A 6,271-nucleotide genomic window follows, 5' to 3' on the forward strand; every position below is an offset into this window, starting at 1 on the left:
ACGTGCTAGGGAGTAGGGTATTGATTTTAGACAGTTTTTAGGATGGTGGCTTTTGAAGTGGAGGTATTGTTGATTGTGTGTGGGTTTGTGGTAGATGTCTGTGATTATGTTGTTGTTTTTTTATTGTTACTAGGATGTCTAGGAAAGGTAGTTCTGTGGGGCTTTGTTCTAGTGTGAAGTTTATTTTTGGGTGTAGATTTTGTAGCAAGGTGTGGAGTTCTTTGATATCCCCCCATGAGGTTCTCCAGAGGATAAAGCAGTTGTCTAGGTATCTTTTCCAAGATTTTATGAAGAGTGTTTTTATATTGTGTCCATACTTTTGCTCTATCCTTTCATAAAGGGTCTCTTCTAGGAAGGCGAGTGTAAGGGTGGCATATGTCGGTGCCATTGTAGTACTCATGGCTGTGCCTAGTATTTGAATGTAGTTGTCATTATTGAATTGAAGGAGTTGTTATTGAGGATTATGTCGATGCTATCAATCACGAATTGTGTATTGAATCTTGGATGTAAAGTCTGTGTATGTTTGTCAATCCAATATGCGATAGCTTCTTTTCCTAGATTTTCTGGGATATTGCTATATAGGCTGCTAACATCGAATGTGGCTAATATTGTCCCATCGTCTACTGTTTGTGGTAGGGAGCTAAGGAAGTGTGTGTCATCTCTTACAAAACTTCTGATTAGATTGGTGAAGGGCTGTAATAGTATATCTATTAGGTTGCTAAGTCTGTTTGTTGGGCATGATGGTCCTGCTACTATGGTCTGAATGTGAGGTCGTTGTGGTTTGAGGTGCTTATGTACTCTGACTTTTGTATGTTGATGGCATGTCTTACCTGGTTAGATTTGTGTATTTTGGGTAGCCCATAGAAGATTTTTTTTGTTGTGAAGTTTTTAAGGAAGTCTTTTTCTTTTTTAGTTTATGTACTATTGCATGTTGTGCAGAGTTTTGTTATTTTAGATATGGGTGTGTCGTTATGTTAGAGCTAATTGGTTTGTAATAATTTCCGTTCCCTAGTGATTCTAAAATTTTTGTTTTATAGAAGTTCCTATTCATTATCACCACTGCACTACCTTTGTCTGCATCCTTTATAACTAAGTTGTTATTGTGTTGGATTTTTTTAAGTGCTTGATTTTGTTTTCGTGTTAGATTACTGGTGGGGTTTTCTATTTGTTGGGGGCTGAGGTTCCAGAGCCTTTCAAAGAAGGTGTTTAGTTCTTTTGTGTTGTTATGTTTGTTGGCGTAGTATGTTGATTTGTTTTTCACTAGAGAGTCGTCTGTTGTGTTATCACTGTCATTAAGTATATCTATGAGTCTAAATTTGCGTTCAAATTCTTTAAGGTCTTTCTGCTATGTTACTTTTGGGAGTGGGGCAGAATTTGAGGCCTTGTTTTAGTACTTCAATTTCGTCCTTTGTAAGTGTCTCTGTAGATAGGTTGATGACTTTGGGTTTTTTGTTGTCTAGTCTGGTCTTGTCATTTTGTGAGGGATTCCTAAAAAATGGTTGTGAGGGGCGTTAGTTTCGTTGATCCGGTTGGGAGGTTGGTTGTGTCGTTTTGTAGGGATGTATGGATTATGATGGTACCTGGGGTATTCGAATTGGTTGTGTTTGTGTGTGGGGTATTTTTGGGGTCGGTTTTGTACTGTGGGGTACTGGGGGTTGGAGTTGTAACGATCGTTTTGTGTTGGATTGGTATCTATAGAGGTGGTTTAGTTCCATTGGGTTGTTTCGGTGGTGGTTGTAAAGTAGACGGATTATTTGGTGGTTTGTGTGGGTGGGGTGGGGTAAGAAATAGCGGTTTCTTGACTGTGTTGGGTGACGTTGTTGGTAGTAACTGTTTTTGTATTGTTGTGGGAGGTTGTATCTTTTAGTATTGTCATGTGGTAGTGGGTTGTCGGTTGTTGATATGTTGTTTTGTTGTTTTTTGGAGCATTTTGGTAGTAGTATTTGTATTTGTATGGTGCCTGTGTTCTTGTGTGGATGTGTGGTGTTCTAGATGGTTGTTTTGGTTGAGTTTGTAGGGGGGTGGGTGTATGGTATGAATATGTTCCGGTCGTTTCGTTGTGTGTATTTGGGTCTGTTTTGTGGGTATGTTAGAGAGTGATGTTTGTCTCGTTTCTTACCTTTGTTTTGGAATCTCTTCAGCTGTTGAAATCGGGTATGTTTCGGTTTTTGGTAGGTTTGACTGGTCATGTTCGGTACTTGTTGGTTTTTTATTCTGGTAGATTCTTCATACAGGTTATTCGATAATTCTTTTGGATTTCCCCCCCTCTCTGCATTCAGACTCCCAAAGTCCAATAATTGTGGCATAGTTTTCTGATGTCGGTAAGTATTTTATGGTCGATTTTGGTGTATCCCTCTTTGAGGTGTATCTTTCTGTCCTCCTGTATGTTGTAATTTTGATATGTTTAGGGCTTTATATATATATATATATATATATATATATATATATATGTATATATATATGTATATATATATATATATATATATATATATATATATATATATATATATATATACTACCAGAGTTAGGTTTTCCAGAGGTAAATAAACAATGAAGTTATAACGGGGTCAATACAAGTGCGGGCTCAACAACCAAGTGAGACAAAATGGTTTTATTTGTTTTACATAAACATTAATATGTCATTAAAAATCCTTGATAATGTTTTGATTAACAAGTAAATTGTAAGTAGAAAACTTTTCATGCGGCATTGCTTTTACAAAACTTAGCCTGTAACCTGATGGATGACAGACGTAGCTTTTCTATAGCCATACCCACCTGAAACTCTCTAGTTAGTAGTATCTTGTTGTCCGAAGCATACTCATGAATGTGTCTCGATATATTAATGCCTATGTAAAACCAATACAAAATATACTCATCTTTCTTTCCATATCTATCTATACACATATATATATATACATATATATATACAATACATATATATATACATATATATATATATATATTTATGCATAAATATATACACACACACACATATATATATATATATATATATATATATATATATATACATATACATATACAAGTTAGAAAAGCATTTCATCCAAGACATGAAAATTGTTAAACAAAATGTTTTTACTATAGACTTTAAAAATAAAGGTACAAGATTCAATTTGAAATTTATTTATCTTCAAAGTGCACTTTGAAAAATTTTACAAAGTAAGGTATAACAACTTAATTTAAATTGAATCAAAAAATTACCTTGGATTTATTTTATAATGTACATTCGATTGAACTTTTTAAAAAAATCATTGAAAATGGTATATCTATATCATTAATTGCTAGATGAAAGATATTTCTTTAATTGCAACAAAATGTACATTACATTAAATAAATCCAAGTAATTGGATTTAAACTCTAGTGATTACGTTGGATACTGAGTGACTTTCTATGAATATGAATAACTACTCGTTTGCGCAAGAAATAAATGCAATATTCGTTATCAGCGTCCCCCAAAACATATAAAAGTTGACAATTCAAAGGTGAATGCCGAGGGGTCGGAAAATTTTGAAAAAAAATACCGATTCATTGTAATAATTATACCATAGCCTTGTATGTGATATCATATATGTAAAAATATATATTTTATATTAAAACTATATAACTATAAAACTCTAATGACCTTGTAACAGGTATTGTAACCCAACATCCGGTTTACGACTTCCGGTTACGTATATGTACATAAACATAAATCCATAACAACGTAAACAAATAAACATAAATCGCTACTTTTGCAGACTTTGACAGGCGCACTAAAATATTAACGTAATTATTTAGAAATTATTATTTAACAGGGAAAAGTGGGAATGTTTTGCAGCTATTCTGTATTTCAACTATATTGTCACAATTTTCTTACAAATAAATCAACTTTAACCCGATGAATACGTATTGTTTTACTCTGTGCGTCCCAACTGAGTTTTTCCGGCATTTAAATTATCCAAATAAAATATTGTTAATACTTTCTGCATTTTTTTACATCGTTCATGTCCGTATTACGTTTAAGTTATTTTAACGCACGTTTCTTACAAATAAATCTACATTAACCCGTTGACAACCATAAGCACATTTTACAACGTATTGTTTTACTGTGTACGGTTTCCGCGCCCAATTGTTTTTGTTTTCCCGTTTGAATTAAAAGATAAATCAAATTTGAATTTAACTTTAAATAATATTCTATCTGTTCATTGCACAGTTATCTATAAGTATAGCAAACAAACCACTTATAGTTCAATGGCTTTAGTTTTTTTTTAAATCAAAAATAAACATTTATAAACAAAACGATGAATTATATCGACGTAAAACTACTAAATACAGTGACAAACACCGGCTAACTCAAAAATAACAAATAAAAAAGCTGTTGTACTTGTGCAGAGAGTGATCCACGCGTAACTCAGCGCACGCCCGGCTTTCTTCGGAACATGACGTCAACAGTCAATGACAATGAAGTGCGACGATTTTCAACGCGACTCGCGTTCGCGCGAGTGTAAAATTCAAGGCAGCAGACGGCAATTTGGAAGAGGAAGGAAAGAAAATAAATTAGTGAAAAAAGCACAACATTTATTACTTTAACGTCAGAAAAAAAACACACACATGAATTTTACAGCCTTAAGTGAGCAGCTGGAAACACCAACTGGAGTCTTCAACTCATCAAGAAAAAAAATTACTGGCGCGGGCGCAAACTTGTGCATAATGTGGACAAGGAAAGGTAAGCGATGGCTTTGCCTAGAGGTGTCAGGCTTCCATATGCCGCAGCCTTACATCATCCAGACTGGTACTTTTTGTTGTCAAGTCGAGGCCTACAATTTCCATTGTGGGCATTTGAGCGAGCAACACAGAAAGAACTCCAGCGCGAATGCGGAATTCGATTTACGCACACACACCATTAATAAAAAAAGGTCTGAGGAAACAACAACGGTATCTGTTTTAATATGCAAAAATAAAAGAAAAAAATCTATTCCACCCAGTTTTGTTTCAATTTTTCTAGTTTTCAGGTTTTTTCTTGAGAAGAATTTTTTTTTTAAAATAACACCCCAAAAAACAAAGATTTTTATAGTTTTTTAACAGGTACTTCAGCAGTTAAATAGTTCACAAAAAAATTTGTGGAGCCCCCTAATTTAAACAGCATTTATGTGAAATAGTAAACGATTCTGCGTTAATGGTTTAATGGTTAATATTGTCACGTTACTTACGGAAAAAAGGTTAATTAAACTACAGAAGCACCCGTTAAAAACTATATAATTGCTTTTATACAAATTTTATAATTGAATACTCACCTAAAAAAACGCTTATGTAAGCTTACTGACGGCATCATTAGCGTCCTTGCTTATAAAAAAAATCGACGAACCTCTTAGTTAAAAAAAAACAAACAAAAAACAAAAACAGCGCCGGTTTCGGGGGTGCTAAAAACGAAAATCCCAGTTAATTTTTTTTTTATATGAAGACATTATTAGGTGGCCAGAAAGTGGGTGCTCATTTTACGTAAAAATTTATGTGTGACAATGATCTCCCACTTTTTAAAAAGCAATTTCTTCATATGCCCCAAATTTAAATGTGATATTCGTTTTCAGCATCACAGGAGAGACATTGTGAGCCTTTGTTCTATCGTTATTTCCATAGCAGGTGCTCCTCTGAGCTATAATCCCTGGTCTCCCGTCGCCGATCTTGTACGAAAAACACCCGTCTAGCTTAAACCATTGTCACAAATTTCCCCCACTCTTTATCTGTGCCAAAACAAAAACGTAGATTCCGTGAACAAAGCTTCTTTCTTAGAAGTGCACGCCTGTGGAACTCTGTTCCGTCTGCCTGTTTCCCACCTGACTAAAACTTGGATGTCTTCAAGTCCAACATAAAAAAATTCTGATGAACCGCCCCTTAAGTAGACACTTTATCAAATCTCAACATTAACGTACTGTACACGCAATAACCCTTTATCCCCGAGTGGTTTCAGGCCTTGATAAGTGGTGACCACCTTATAAAGAAAAAAAAACACTGAAAACCTATAAAAGTCATTTTAAAGTTTTTTAAGGAGTTGAAAAGAAACTCGACATTGACCAAAAAATGTATCTAAAAAATATATGGGACTAATGCAGAGAGTGATCCGCGCTATTTTTTAAATCCTATGTCCACGTTTAATTAAAGTTTTATGATATGTTTTTTATTCAATTGTAAGGTTAAAGTACAGAATATGTGCCAAACACCATTCCCTCTCCATGTTAAGAATGTGTTTTTAAATAATGACGTTATTATTTCAGCA

This window comes from Euprymna scolopes, chromosome 10 (genome assembly GCF_053919585.1).
Source record: "Euprymna scolopes isolate OS-2025 chromosome 10, ASM5391958v1, whole genome shotgun sequence".
Classification (NCBI taxonomy): domain Eukaryota; kingdom Metazoa; phylum Mollusca; class Cephalopoda; order Sepiida; family Sepiolidae; genus Euprymna; species Euprymna scolopes.